Below are 17,221 nucleotides of genomic sequence, written 5' to 3' on the forward strand. Positions count from 1 at the left end.
TTCATTGAATTATTAAAAAATAATGTTTCAATTTAAAAAAAATCAGATCAGACAGATCTTTAGATATCGGTCCAAAGTTCATGTAAAACGAGTTCCGTGCACGTGACACAAAAATCCCAGGATAAAAACTTGTTTAAGCGTTTTACAAACTGCTCAAAATGGCGGAAAATCTAAGGGCAGAGCTTACTTAACAAAGACACAGATGTCTTCCGCTTGAGTCAAGGCTCGCGTGTAAGCAACTTGCATATCTTCAAATGAAATGAGGCATGACTAGAATTTTCAAACGCTTCGTATAGCGCCCCCTCTTTGGCCAATTGGAATAAGATTGGTTTCAGTGATATTTGGACTAATCCTCTACATCTTTGCCAAATGCCATGAACATGTCCCTTTGCATGTATGATTTAGAGGCAGAAGAATAATTTGCACGAAACCGCAATATTAATTGAATTATTAAAAAATATTTATTTAACATACAAACTTCTCACCCCATAGGCTGTGTATGTTAAAATTTCATGTGAAAAAAGTTTTGTGCGCGTAACGCAAAAATCCCAGGAGGAGATAGATTTTTACTGTTTTCCATATAATTCTAATTGGCGGGAGATCAGAGGTCAAAAGTCAGAGTGTCAAAGTTGTTCGGCATGAGGAGACTCATAAGTGTGTCCAGGTTTCATGGCTGTACGTCAAACAGAGTATTATCTATTAATACCTGTTCAAAGTTTGCATTTTGGAAGGCTTCCTACAGCGCCACCCTTTGGCCGCTGAACACATTGATGTTTGAATATCGATTTTTGGTGTAAGTATGTAGGAATTCAGTAGCGAAGTGTGATGTCACTTCCGTGAAATGGCGTGAAATGTCGCCCTCTACGGGGTTCATGCTGGTATTGTTTTGTATTCAAATCGCCATTGGGGATTTTGCGATCACCGCATATAAGAACTGTGTTAAAAATATAAACACACCATGCTCTCGGATTGACCCAAATGGATATGAAGCATCGACTAAGGTGGAAATGTACAGATTTACCCAAATAGTAACACAATAAACGCTAGAAACGAGTTACAACAGGCTATATCAGATATGAATGAATATCATAAACTATGCAGAACCCCCCCGCTGACAGAAACGCGCACATGGTGTGTTTATATTTGTAACACAGTCCTTATATGCGGCGAACGCAGAATCCCCAATGGCGATTTGAATACAAAACAATACCAGCATGAACCCCCTAGAGGGCGACATTACGCACAAATGACGACATGGCTTCGTTTCTCTATAGAAAGGTGCCAAAGTTTTGAGGAGAACTTGCACTGACTGCCTAGTATGATAAATAAATAATGACAATAATATACGTGTGCTCGCCTTTCAGGCGAGCCCACAATAAATGTTATGTTTTAGTGCTAGGTGTTATATTGGATATTCACTGCATTATAACTAACAGCAACAGCTTTAAATGTACACATAATTAGTAAGACGTCTCAGGGCGACAAGGCGAGGTCGCGCCATGTCTTGGCCATCTGGCCAGTGATGTATATCTGACTAGTTACCCATATATGGAGACCCCTGGTACCCATATATGGAGATTATATTTAAAACATTACATTACATTTACATTTAAAACAACAAGTGGACATTTTAGCCTAAAGGTGGCGCTAGAGTAGAGGTCATGAGGTCAGTAAAAGCAGTAGATTTAATCCTGTGGGGAGAATAAATGTGATCAACAAGTTTCATGACAATCTGACCAGTATTTAGAAATGTTGTGACAGTGAACATTTTGACCTAATGGTGGCGCTAGAAGAAAGACTATTTGAACACTAAAATCAGTTGGGATCATCCTCTGGGGAGCATGAAGGTTCACAGTCTTTATTTATATTATTCTTTTCAATATATGTTGTTGTTTATGATGTTTATGTAAGCTCTCAATGTGCGACATATTGTGAGCTTGTAGATCTGCTATTTTGGCTGAATGTTCAGCCCAGAATAGGGTCATAGGCCATATGGCGGCGCTCTACCTTACACCATTTCTAACTAGATAGAAGATCTCTTAGTTAACTTCATTGACAGTGAATGTGGTCTAATCTGTTTGATTTTACATTTAATCTTTACAGACTTGCTGGCTGTGACCTCAAAAAGACAGACTGTGAAGTTGTGGCTTCAGCTCTCAGCTCTAATCCTTCACATCTAACAGAACTGGACCTCAGTGGGACCAAACTGGACCATTCATCCATGGTGCTGATCTCTGCTGGACTAAAGAGTCCACATTGTAGACTGCAGATCCTAAGGTCAGACTCATTTACCACCATTATTTGTACAGTATTAGTTTAGTTTGACTATTTATTATGTGATTATAACATGAATACTGTGGTGAGACTTTATTTGAAGAGTGTGAATAAGGTTGACATCATGGTAACCCACACTGATTAGAATAATGATAAGGTACAGTGACTGTATGTGATCCATCATGGCTGCTAGGGATAACCTGACTGTGCCAGATGGTGGCAGTAGTGCGTACCGCCCTACTTTACCATCTGAGATTCCTCGGGGAGAGTTGATAACACTCGTAAAGTCCCGGGCCGGACCAATCAGAGGCAGCTACGGGCGGGCTCTGAGCGGCTCTGAGCCAACAGTCTGACTGCAGACCACATGGAAACCCAGGAGGCGGAGTCTGGGTGTAACGTCATGCAGGCAGGCCAATATGAGTGGTTGGAGTTGGCACTCCCAGACTGTGATGGAGAGACGGCCCCATCCAATCACCTGCTAACGAATTTGAAAAAATGGCCCGCCCCTTACATCGGGTCTGCTTGAGCAATCCCTAGGAGCAAGAGGAGAAGTCAGCAACGTCAACCAGTGACGTGTTGGTGTCCACGCCTATCCTTTGGGTGGCGGAACTGGCACCGGAAGTTCGTTGAATAACATTGGCATCTATTTGCGCCGGCTGGGACAGCTCAGGAACAAAAAATTATTCTGAACGATTGAGACCTTTGTTGTATAATCGCTCCAGGAATATAAAAGAAAACATATCACAGGTATTTTTTACAATCACTTGCTTTTGTGCACGGTACATAATGCTATTGAGGCAGCTAAACAGCGGCGGCAGCTGTTTCTGTCTCGGAGATATCACAAGATTTGGATTCCAGACAGGGAACGGTGGAGAATCTCGCGATACTAGCTAGTTCAGAAACGTAAATTGTGCTCTTTAGATGCCTCTATAATGTTATACAGTGTATTCAACGAAAAGCAACACAGCAGAAAACAATGTGTGACATGTTTTCTTTTATATTCCTGAGCTGAGTGTTTTATAAAGGTCTCTATCGTTCAGAATTATTTTTTGTTCATGAGCTGCCCCAGTCGGCGCTCGTTGGCTCCAATGTTATTCACCGAACTTCCGGTGGTAGTTTTGCCACCGAGAGTGTCATGGCGGATGATCATGGAGCCAAAACACGCCCCCATGTCTTTACCTTCTTTAGAGCTACCTTGAGCAATCCCAGATGGTAAGCAGAGTGGTATGCAGCCAGGCATACGCACTGCTGCCACCATCTGGCGCAGTCAGGTTATGCTAGGGAATGATCACATCCAGTTATGTAATCATTTGACAGTCAAACTGGTGTAAACACAGACTGGAAGGTTTGCTGGTTCCTCAGCCCACCAGCACCAGCAGTCTGATCAATTATGATCACTGTTGTTTCTTTCACGTGTATTCATTAAAAGTAATGGAAAGCAAAACTGCTACATATTTATGTGATTTAGAGCAACATATTTTTAATTTGATGAATTAATTCATTTCTGTTTCATTTTCTTCATGTAAATGATTAGTATTATTAATATTATTTGTACATTTATGGACCTCAGTGGGACCAAACTGGACGATTCAACCATGGAGATGATCTCTGCTGTTCTAAAGAGTCCACATTGTAGACTGCAGACCCTAAGGTAAGAATTTACCACCATTATTTGTATTAGTTTAGTTGTACTATTTATTATGTGATTATAACATGAATACTGTGGTGAGACTTTATTTGAAGAGTGTGAATAAGGTTGACATCATGGTAACCCACACTGACTAGAATAATGATAAGGTACAGTGACTACAGTATGTGATCCATCATGGCTGCTAGGGAATGATCACATGTTTAACGCGTTTGCTGTGTTTAGGCTGACCTAGGATCAGGTCTGTTAGCCGTGAGACAGCGAGATGAATGGCTGTGTAACTGTGAGATGATAATGCTGGTCTAGGATCAGTTTAACAGCGGGGGAAAAATAGCTTGGTGCGTGCTTAATGCATGCGTGATGCGTAGCTACTCCTGCTGTCAGGATGATGAGAAAGCATCCGCGTACAAGTTAATCCATGACAAACAAACCGAAAATGACTTACCTCTGTAGATAGAAAATAGCCTAAAAGTATTCCTTTATCGCTGGCTTTTGTTTCAATGTTAATCTTATAGATTCTTCGGCAGCCTTCTTCTGCCTGTCAATCAGTTAACAGCGCACGCCGCACGGCTGCAGTGAGTGAGGGATCTCGGTACATGAAAGAGGGTTTTAATAATGATTAAATGGTCGGGTCTCTCGGAACCTCGGAAATAAAAGGATTTCGGGACATGTACCGGGTTACGGTCTGTAAAAAAAAAAATAAAGTCGGAAACGGGACGGAAACGGACGAGACCGTTACGGGGCCACTCGGGTTTGGTTTTGTAATTTGATTATTATTTTGGAACGGGTCGGAATCAGAGGAAATTTGACGGCCCATTTCGATTTCGGTTCATTTTTTTGGACCCGTGAAGAGCTCTAACCTACGTCATCACGCATTACATTTTTTGGGGGGGCTTTAATTAGGGCTGTAATCGTCTTCTTATAATACACAAACACAGGATCTTTTTTTCATATACTTTTTTGCCATCTACTGTTATGTATGGCCATATTATCACTACAGATATGCTCTGAAATTGTGAAAAAAAAAAATATTTCACCACGTCTTTAACTTCAATGAAAGTAAATGTGGTTTAATCTGTTTGATCATTTCTGATTTTACATTTAATCTTTACAGACTTGCTGGCCGTATCCTCAAACAGACACACAGTGAAGGTGTGGCTTCAGCTCTCAGCTCTAATCCTTCACATCTAACAGAACTGGACCTCAGTGGGACCAAACTGGACCATTCATCCATGGAGCTGATCTCTGCTGGACTAAAGTGTCCACATTGTAGTCAGCAGGTCCTAAGGTCAGACTAAATTACCACCATTATTTGTATTAATTTAGGTTTACTATTTATTATGTTTATAACATGAATACTGTGGTGAGACTTTATTTGAAGAGTGTTAATAAGGTTGACATCATGGTAACCCACACTGACTAGAATAATGATAAGGTACAGTGACTACAGTATGTGATCCATCATGGCTGCTAGGGAATGATCACATCCAGTTATGTAATCATTTGACTGTCAAACTGGTGTAAACACAGACTGGAAGGTTTGCTGCTTCCTCAGCCCATTTAACACCCATTTTTTCATGTCAAAGACGAGATGGTGACGAGCTTAACAAAGCTCTTTGATGTTTTGATAAATATGAGATAAATATGTGTGATTTTCATTGACGCTTACAACACAAGCTTGTAGATCAGCTATTAAAACAGCTGATCTACAAGCTTGTGTTGTGAGCTTGTAGATCTGCAATTTTTCTTGTATAACTTTGAGTCTTTGACATCTCTATCAACACATTATCTTCTCTTATGTGGGACAATGGAAAAACATATTTTCGGATGGAGGTTCGCTGCCAATTATTTGGGGGTCAAAGGGTGGCGCTATATGAAAGGTTGTGGGGTCACTTCATCAGTAGGGTTCATTCTCCAGGGAGCATCAATGTGCTCCATAAGTTTCATGACAATCCTCACATTAGATTTATACACATCATTTGTGCAAGTGGACATTTTGGCCTAAAGGTGGCGCTAGAGTAGAGGTCATGAGGTCAGTAAAAGCAGTAGGTTTAATCCTGTGGGGAGAATAAATGTGATCAACAAGTTTCATGACAATCTGACCAGTACATTTAGAAATGTTGTGACAGTGAACATTTTGACCTAATGGTGGCGCTAGAAGAAAGACTATTTGAACACTAAAATCAGTTGGGGTCATCCTCTGGGGAGCATGAAGGTTCACAGTTTTTATTTATATTATTCTTTTCAATATGTTGTTTATGATGTTTATGTAAGCTCTCAATGTGCGACATGTTGTGAGCTTGTAGATCTGCTATTTTGGCTGAATGTTCAGCCCAGAATAGGGTCATCGGCCATATGGTGGCGCTCTACCTTACACAATTTCTAACTAGATAGAAGATCTCTTAGTTAACTTCATTGACAGTGAATGTGGTCTAATCTGTTTGATTTTACATTTAATCTTTACAGACTTGCTGGCTGTGACCTCAAAAAGACAGACTGTGAAGTTGTGGCTTCAGCTCTCAGCTCTAATCCTTCACATCTAACAGAACTGGACCTCAGTGGGACCAAACTGGACCATTCATCCATGGAGCTGATCTCTGCTGGACTAAAGAGTCCACATTGTAGACTGCAGATCCTAAGGTCAGACTAATTTACCACCATTATTTGTATTAGTTTAGTTTAACTATTTATTGTGTGATTATAACATGAATACTGTGGTGAGACTTTATTTGAAGAGTGTGAATAAGGTTGACATCATGGTAACCCACACTGACTAGAATAATGATAAGGTACAGTGACTACAGTATGTGATCCATCATGGCTGCTAGGGAATGATTACATCCAGTTATGTAATCATTTGACTGTCAAACTGGTGTAAACACAGACTGGAAGGTTTGCTGGTTCTTCAGCCCACCAGCACCAGCAGTCTGATCAATTATGATCACTGTTGTGTCTGTAAGAGTTTCAGAGTAAAACAGTCCATTACTCTGAAATGTTGATGATGAAACTGTCTTCAGTCTGTTTCCTATTAGTACGTTATTTCATAATTATAACAACAAAGATCTTCCACATGTATTTAGTCAAATTCATGAAAAGCAAAACTGCCATGTAATTGATTTAGATAAATGTATTTTTAATGTGATACATTCCTTAATATTCAATTACTGTAATTTTCTTCAAGTAAATCATTAAGTGTGCCTGCTATGCAATAGCAAAACACTTATTGTAATCCGCCATACTTAATTAATTAAGTCTTTCGCCACGAATTTCTGCACGTAATAACTGCCGCACAATTTACACCACCGCCGCAATATATACATCAAAACGTGCGGCTCGGCCGGGAATGGTGTGCTATTACTTTTCTTTCCGATCCGCGTTACCATTGCGACGTAATTCGCAAAAAACAACGCCAAAAAACCCCATTGACTTAGAATGGGGGAAACTTCGGCACGTAATAACTGCCGCACGATTTACGCCACCCCCGCAATATATACATCAAAATGTGCGGCTCGGCCGGGAATGGTGTGCTATTACTTTTCTTTCCGATCCGCTTTACGATTGCGATGTAATTCGCAAAAAACAACGCCCAAAAACTCCATTGACTTTGAATGGGGGACTCCGAAAAAAACCCAGAAACTTTGGCGCCACATAACTCTGCCATACTTTTGCCTAGCAACGTCATTTAAAATGTAAAATGCTCACACAACTTTGGTCTTTTTCCGACCAATAGGGATGAGCTGTAATTGATTAAGCCTCGCCCCCTCTTTAACAGGAAGTGCCCTTCACCAAACAGGAAGTGCCTCTATAACTCATGAACCGTTTGTCGTACAGACTTGCGGCTGGTGTCATACCTTTTCTTTTTTTCTCAATTTTTTTTTCTCAATTTTTTTTTTCTCAAATTTTTTTTTTCTCAAATTTTTTTTTCTCAAATTTTTTTTCTCAAATTTTTTTTTTCTCAAAAAATTTTTTTCTCAAATTTTTTTTTCTCAAATTTTTTTTTCTCAAAATTTTTTTTTCTCAACATTTTTTTTTTCTCAAAATTTTTTTTTCTCAAAATTTTTTTTTCTCAATTTTTTTTTCTCAAAATTTTTTTTTCTCAATTTTTTTCTCAAAATTTTTTTTTCTCAAAAAATTTTTTTCTCAATTTTTTTCTCAAATTTTTTTTCTCAAAAAAATTTTTTCTCATTTTTTTTTTCTCAAAATTATTTTTTTCTCAAAAAATGTTTTTCTCAAAATTGTTTTCTCAAAATTATTTTTTTCTCAACATTTTTTTTTCTCACATTTTTTTTTCTCAAGATTTTTTTTTCCCACAATTTTTTTTTCAAAATTTCTTTTTCTCAAAAAAGTTTTTTTCTCAAATTTTTTTTCTCACAAAACAATTTTTTCTCAAAAAACTGTCGTTAAAGTGCGACCCGTGATAACGGCCAAAAATGCTCCAAAACGCCACTAATTAGTCGAAATGGCTGACTTCCTGTTTGGTTTCTGATTGGCTGCTGGCCTTGTGACGTGGGTAGAGCTGCGAGGGCCTGGTCATCGCTGCTTGCAGCTTTAATTCATTAATCGTCCATGACCTTAATTGGGGCCTATTTCGCCAAACAGGAAGTGCCCCTCACCAAACAGGAAGTGACCCTTGATCTCGTGAACCGTTTGTCATACAGACACGCGGGTTGCGTCAAATGAAATAACGCTAATGCTAACACCAACCGCTACACAAGGTTGCACAGACTTAGCGAGCTGCAGGCACACTTAAAATTTCTTAGAAATTTTCTCTTCTAGTTACTATTAGTAGAGTACATTATCTGGCTGTCTGTGTTTTTGTTGACAATAACCTGATTTCGTTAACACCCCTTTTTTCATTCCGGAGACGATGACAAGCTAAGCAAAGCTCTTTGATGGCTAAAATATAACTAGACATGTGTTTGTGATTTTCATTGACAGAGATTAAAACAGCTGATCTACAAGCTCATAATGTGTTGCGACTTGTTTTGAGCTTGTAGATGTGCAATTTTCTTGACTAACTTTGATATTTGTAACACTATATTATTTTCTATGTGGGACAATGGCAAAACAAAATTCAGATGGAGGTCCGTGGCCATTTATTTGGGGGCAAAAAGGGTGGCGCTATATGAAAGGTTGTGGGGTCACTTCATCAGTAGGGTTAATTCTCCAGGGAGCATTAATTAAGTGTGCCTGCTATGCAATAGCAGAACACTTATTGTAATCCGCCATACTTAAGTCAGTCAGTCAGTCAGTAAGTAAGTAAGTAATGTTCTTGCAAATTTCTGCTCGTAATAACTGCCACACAATTTACGCCACCGCCGCAATATATACATCAAAACGTGCGGCTCGGCCGGGAATGGTGTGCTATTACTTTTCTTTCCGATCCGCGTTACCATTGCGACGTAATTCGCAAAAAACGACGCCAAAAAACCCCATTGACTTAGAATGGGGGAAACTTCGGCACGTAATAACTGCCGCACAATTTACGCCACCCCCGCAATATATACATCAAAATGTGCGGCTCGGCCGGGAATGGTGTGCTATTACTTTTCTTTCCGATCCGCGATACGATTGCGATGTAATTCGCAAAAAACGACGCCCAAAAACCCCATTGACTTAGAATGGGGGACTCCGAAAAAAACCCAGAAACCTTGGCGCCACATAACTCTGCCATACTTTTGCCTAGCAACGTGATTTAAACTTTAAAATGCACACACAACTTTGGTCTTTTTCCGGCCAATAGGGATGAGCTGTAATTGATTAAGCCCCGCCCCCTCTGTAACAGGAAGTGTCCTTCGCCAAACAGGAAGTGCCTCTATAACTCATGAACCGTTTGTCGTACAGACTCGCGGCTGGTATCATAATTCTTTTTTTTTCTCAATTTTTTTTTTCTCAAATTTTTTTTCTCAAAATTTTTTTTTCTCAAAATTTTTTTTTTCTCAAATTTTTTTTTCTCAATTTTTTTTTTCTCAATTTTTTTTTTCTCAATTTTTTTTCTTTCCGATCCGCGTTACGATTGCGATGTAATTCGCAAAAAACTACGCCCAAAAACCCCATTGACTTAGAATGGGGGACTCCGAAAAAAACCCAGAAACTTTGGCGCCACATAACTCTGCCATACTTTTGCCTAGCAACGTGATTTAAACTTTAAAATGCACACACAACTTTGGTCTTTTTCCGGCCAATAGGGATGAGCTGTAATTGATTAAGCCCCGCCCCCTCTGTAACAGGAAGTGTCCTTCGCCAAACAGGAAGTGCCTCTATAACTCATGAACCGTTTGTCGTACAGACTCGCGGCTGGTATCATAATTCTTTTTTTTTCTCAATTTTTTTTTTTCTCAAATTTTTTTTCTCAAAAATGTTTTTTTCTCAAAAAAAATTTTTCTCAAATTTTTTTTTTCTCAATTTTTTGTCTCAATTTTTTTTTCTCAATTTTTTTTTTCTCAATTTTTTTTTCTCAACATTTTTTTTTCTCAATTTTTTTTTTCTCAAAAATTTTTTTTTCTCAAATTTTTTTTTCTCAAAAAATTTTTTTTCTCAAATTTTTTTTTCTCAATTTTTTTTTCTCAATTTTCTTTTCTCAAAATTTTTTTTCTCAAAAATTTTTTTTCTCACAAAACATTTTTTTTCTCACAAAACAATTTTTTCTCAAAAAAACTCGTTAAAGTGCGACCCGTGATAACGGCCAAAAATGCGCCAAAACGCCACTAATTAGTCGAAATGGCTGTGGGTGGTGTCATATGAAGAACCATAATGTTAAAGCTTATGCAAAAAATGCTAATGTTAAAAATGTAACGCTAATGCTAACACCAACCGCTACACAAGGTTGCACAGACTTAGCGAGCTGCAGGCACACTTAAAATTTCTTGGAAATTTTCTTTTCTAGTTTGCTCCATAAGTTTCATCCTCACATTAGATTTTCACACATCATTTGTGCAAGTGAAACATTTTGCCTAAAAGTGGCGCTAGAGTAGAGGTCATGAGGTCAGTAAAGCAGTAGGTTTAATCCTGTGGGGAGAATAAATGTGATCAACAAGTTTCATGACAATCTGACCAGTACATTTAGAAATGTTGTGACAGTGAACATTTTGACCTAATGGTGGCGCTAGAAGAAAGACTATTTTGTTAAGTGTCCCTGCCATGCAACACAATGGCAAAACACTTATTGTAATCCGCCATACTTAATTAAGTCATTAAGTCATTAGTTTTGCCACAAATTTCAGCACGTAATAAGTGCCACACGATTTACACCACCGCCGCAATATATACATCAAAACGTGCGGCTCGGCCGGGAATGGGGTGCTATTACTTTTCTTTCCGATCCGCGGTACCATTGCGACGTAATTCGCAAAAAACTACGCCAAAAAACCCCATTGACTTAGAATGGGGGAAATTTCTGCACGTAATAACTGCCGCACGATTTACGCCACCCCCGCAATATATACATCAAAATGTGCGGCTCGGCCGGGAATGGTGTGCTATTACTTTTCTTTCCGATCCGCGTTACCATGGCAACGTAATTTGTAAAAAACTATGCGCAAAAACCCCCATTGACTTTGAATGGGGGACTCCGAAAAAAACCCAGAAACTTTGGCGCCACATAACTCTGCCATACTTTTGCCTAGCAACGTGATTTAAACTTTAAAATGCACACACAACTTTGGTCTTTTTCCGGCCAATAGGGATGAGCTGTAATTGATTAAGCCCCGCCCCCTCTGTAACAGGAAGTGCCCTTCGCCAAACAGGAAGTGCCTCTACATCTCATGAACCGTTTGTCGTACAGACGCGTGTGTGGCGTCAAATGACTTGATTAAGAGTCCTTAACCTTAATTGGGGCCTATTTCGCCAAACAGGAAGTGCCCCTCACCAAACAGGAAGTGACCCTATATCTCATGAACCGTTTGTCGTACAGACTTGTGGGAGGCGTCAAATGACTTGATTAGGAGTCCTTAACCTTAATTGGGGCCTATTTCGCCATACAGGAAGTGCCCCTCACCAAACAGGAAGTGACCCTTTATCTTGTGAACCGTTTTTTTTGTACAGACTTCTAGGTGGCGTCAAATGACTTGCTTAAGAGTCCTTAACCTTAATTGGGGCCTATTTTGCCAAACAGGAAGTGCCCCTCACCAAACAGGAAGTGACCCTATATCTCATGAACCGTTTGTCGTACAGACTTGTGGGAGACGTCAAATGACTTGATTAAGAGTCCTTAACCTTAATTGGGGCCTATTTCGCCAAACAGGAAGTTCCCCTCACCAAACAGGAAGTGACCCTATATCTCATGAACCGTTTTTCGTACAGACGCGTGGGTGGCGTCAAATGACTTGATTAAGAGTCCTTAACCTTAATTGGGGCCTATTTCGCCAAACAGGAAGTGCCCCTCACCAAACAGGAAGTGACCCTTTATCTCATGAACCGTTTGTCGTTCAGTCGATAATGTTAAAGCTAATGCAAAAAATGCTAATGTTAAAAAATCTAATGCTAATCTAACGCTAATGCTAAAACCAAAAAAAATCTAACGCTAATGCTAACACCAACCACTACACAAGGTTGCACACTCTTAGCAAGCTGCAGGCACACTTAAAATTTCTTAGAAATTTTCTTTTCTAGTTGAACACTAAAATCAGTTGGGGTCATCCTCTGGGGAGCATGAAGGTTCACAGTCTTTATTTATATTATTCTTTTCAAATTATGTTGTTGCTTATGATGTTTATGTAAGCTCTCAATGTGCAACATGTTGTGAGCTTGTAGATCTGCTATTTTGGCTGAATGTTCAGCCCAGAATAGGGTCATAGTCCATATGGTGGCGCTCTACCTTACACCATTTCTAACTAGATCGAAGATCTCTTAGTTAACTTCACTGACAGTGAATGTGGTCTAATCTGTTTGATTTTACATTTAATCTTTACAGACTTGCTGGCTGTGACCTCAAAAAGACAGACTGTGAAGTTGTGGCTTCAGCTCTCAGCTCTAATCCTTCACATCTAACAGAACTGGACCTCAGTGGGACGAAACTGGACCATTCATCCATGGAGCTGATCTCTGCTGGACTAAAGAGTCCACATTGTAGACTGCAGGTCCTAAGGTCAGACTAATTTACCACCATTATTTGTATTAATTTAGGTTTACTATTTATTATGTTTATAACATGAATACTGTGGTGAGACTTTATTTGAAGAGTGTTAATAAGGTTGACATCATGGTAACCCACACTGACTAGAATAATGATAAGGTACAGTGACTACAGTATGTGATCCATCATGGCTGCTAGGGAATGATCACATCCAGTTATGTAATCATTTGACTGTCAAACTGGTGTAAACACAGACTGGAAGGTTTGCTGGTTCCTCAGCCCATTTAACACCCATTTTTTCATGGCAAAGACGAGATGGTGATGAGCTTAACAAAGCTCTTTGATCTTTTGATAAATATGAGAGACATGTTTGTGTGATTTTCATTGACAGCAATTAAAACAGCTGATCTACATATTCGTGTTATGAGCTTTTAGATCTGCAATTTTTCTTGAATAATTTTGACATCTCTGTCAGCATATTATCTTCTCTTATGTGGGACAATGGAAAAACATATTTTCAGATGGAGGTCCGCAGCCAATTATTTGTGGGCCAAAGGGTGGTGCTAGATGAAAGGTTGTGGGGTCACTTCATCAGTAGGGTTCATTCTCCAGGGAGCATCAATGTGCTCCATAAGTTTCATGACAATCCTCACATTAGATTTTCACACATCATGTGTGCAAGTGCAATGTTGGCCTAAAGGTGGCGTTAGGGTAGAGGTCATGAGGTCAGTAAAAGCAGTAGGTTTAATCCGCATGTTTCCTAAACCCACCAGGCTTGAGCTAAGACCCGCCTCGCGGAAACACCTCTCTCAATAATCGTATGTATGCATATAGTGCTCTTAGTGCAAAGCAATACTATACCTACTACCTACTGATCCTTTACAATAATACACGCAACATAATATGCCCAAAGCCATATCCAAACTATAACAATTTAACTGATAATCAGTAAGAGTTTTTATTTTGAGCACAATAGTGACAAATTAATAGCTTTCTCAGTATGTTTTTCTCTTTAGCAAAGTTACAAAGTTTTCCCTTTTTTAAGCACAGTACAAGTATTTTTTTAGCACAGTTTATTTTTAGCACTGTAGTGACAAATTAATAGCTATGCATTGTGCAAATGCAGGCTTTTCTCAGTACAAGATTGTCTTCATGCCTTTACTGACTTTATCCACCCTCCATGTGTCTGGCAAGGATTTCAGCCACTCCTGGAAGTTCTCGCGTTTCCGCAAGGCGGGTCTTAACTCAAGCCTGGTGGGTTTAGGAAACACACGTTTAATCCTGTGGGGAGAATAAATGTGATCAACAAGTTTCATGACAATCTGACCAGTACATTTAGAAATGTTGTGACAGTGAACATTTTGACCTAATGGTGGCGCTAGAAGAAAGACTATTTGAACACTAAAATCAGTTGGGGTCATCCTCTGGGGAGCATGAAGGTTCACAGTCTTTATTTATATTATTCTTTTCAATATATGTTGTTGTTTATGATGTTTATGTAAGCTCTCAATGTGCAACATGTTGTGAGCTTGTAGATCTGCTATTTTGGCTGAATGTTCAACCCAGAATAGGGTCATTGGCCATATGGTGGCGCTCTACTTTACACCATTTCTAACTAGATAGAAGATCTCTTAGTTAACTTCACTGACAGTGAATGTGGTCTAATCTGTTTGATTTTACATTTAATCTTTACAGACTTGCTGGCTGTGACCTCAAAAAGACAGACTGTGAAGTTGTGGCTTCAGCTCTCAGCTCTAATCCTTCACATCTAACAGAACTGGACCTCAGTGGGACCAAACTGGACCTTTCATCCATGGAGCTGATCTCTGCTGGACTAAAGAGTCCACATTGTAAACTGCAGGTCCTAAGGTCAGACTAATTTACCACCATTATTAGTGGCCAAGGCCACGAAGTGGCAAAAGGCCACTCTTTAATATTGGACTTCATCATTACTATTATTCCGCCACTTTTTCTCTAGCGGCTAGACTGTGCAGTCGCTTTTTACGAAACTCGGCAGTATGTCAGAGGACTATGCCAAACTGCTAAAACGCGAAGCTCGCAACAATCGGCCAAAGGGTGGCGCTGTAGGAAGCCTTTGAAAAATGCCAACTTTGAACAGGTAAAGCTCATGCTCTGTTTCAGGCCCAGCCATGAAACCTGTATACACTTATGCGTCTCCTCATGCCGAACAACTTTTGACCTCTGACCTTTACTTCTCCCACCATTTGAATTATATGAAAAACAGTCAAAATCTATCTCCTCCTGGGATTTTCGCGTAACGTGCGCGAAACTTTTTTTACATGAACTCTGGACCAATACGGTCAAACTGTCTGGTCGGATTTCTTTTAAAGCGAAACATTTTTTTTAAATAATTCACTGAATATTGCAGTTTTATGCAAATTATTCTTCTGCCTCTAAATCATACATGCAAAATGACACGTTCATGGCATTTGGCAAATATGTAGAGGGTTAGTCCAAATATTACTGAAAGCAATATTACTCCAATTGGCCAAAGGGGGGCGCTATACGAAGCGTTTGAAAACTCAAACTTTAAAGGGGCATAAGTCATGCCTTGTTTCGTTTGAAGACATGCAACTTGCTTACACGCGTGCCTTGACTCAAGCAGAAGACATCTGTGTCTTTGTTAAGTAAGCTCCGCCCTTCGATTTTCCGCCATTTTGAGCAGTTTGTAAAACGCTTAAACCCGCTTTTATTCCGGAATTTTCGCGTCACGTGCACAGAACTTTTTTACCTTAACTTTGGACCAATATCTAAAGATCTGTCAGATTGGATTTTTTTTTATTTAAACATGCTTTTTTAATAATTCAATGAATATTGCAGTTTTATGCAAATTATTCTTCTGCCTCTAAAACATACATGCAACGTAAAATTGTCATGATGAACTACTGTAGAGGGTTAGTCCAAATATCACTGAAACCAATCTTACCCCAATTGGCCAAAGAGGGGCGCTATATCATTTTGAAAGAAGGCACTCAGTGTGTCAAGTACATTACATGAAACCTTTTTTTTAAATGACTGGTCAATTATGTGTGACTGCCATAGTGAAGTGGGTAGTGCCTGTGCCTGATTTACGGAAGATTGCGAGTTCAAACCCCACGTCAGATTGAGTTGATGTTAACATCCTGGATGCCCACGGTGTGTGCATATGTCAAACTCTTTAATGTTGACACGTCTGATCTAACTCCAGCTCACGTTCATGTTTAAAATGAGCCCTTCTCTACCGGCCGTTATTTTTCTGTTCTGACTGAAAGAAAATAATGATCACTCGAAAATTTCAGAAATACTCAGATTACATTTACTGATTTCACCCAAGCCTCCGAAGTATAAAGAAAAAAATCAATAAAATCAAGGCACTCAGCCTACATAGCACTTTTTTCTCCCCCTTTTCTTTTACAGACATGATTATTAGAACCTGTGGCTGTCTAGTGGTCATGTCCAGGGGGTGTATTTGTACATCAAGACTAACATTGAATTCCGAGGTTTGCAGGGTTGCTCCTTTTGAACAAAGAAAAAAATCAAAAAATCTATAAAATCAAGGCACTCAGCCTACATACTGTAGAACTTTTTTTCCCCTTTCTTTTATTAACAAACATGATTAACAGAACCTGTGGCTGACTAGTGTAGTGGTCAGGGCATATGCCTTTCCTGCAGAAAGTCGTTGGATCGAATCCCGCCTGGGGTTGATATAAGCATTAAACTGTGAAATGTGTTAGACTTGTACAGTTTTGGTCCTTGAACAATGTCTGATATGGAGCCTTCCTAAAAATGCCCCTCCTTGATGCGTATTTTAATATCCGCCATTACTAAAGGTATGTTGCATCATAACTCCTGAACCAAGCATTATAATACAAACTATGTGATGTCTACACCTACTGTATGTTGTGATGGCCAAGGATTACAATGATATCATGTACCAGCTCAGTGGCCTAGTGGTTTGAGTGTCTGCCCTGAGACTGGGAGAACGGGGTTCAAACCCCGGTTGGGTCATACCAAAGACTCTAAAAAATGGGACCCAGTGCCTCCCTGCTTGGCACTCAGCATCAAGGGTTGGATTGGGGGTAAGTCCCTGCGACATACCAGTGTCATGTCCAGGGGGTGTACTTGTACATCAAGCTGCCTCACATTACAGAAACAGGAGATAGGCTCCTGCCCTATGAGCCTCATATCATGGCTCCGCCCAGTCATATGGGCCTCATGGCAAGACT

The sequence above is a fragment of the Nannobrachium achirus genome, assembly GCF_963921795.1.
Source record: "Nannobrachium achirus genome assembly, chromosome: 14".
In the NCBI taxonomy this organism is placed as follows: Eukaryota; Metazoa; Chordata; class Actinopteri; order Myctophiformes; family Myctophidae; genus Nannobrachium; species Nannobrachium achirus.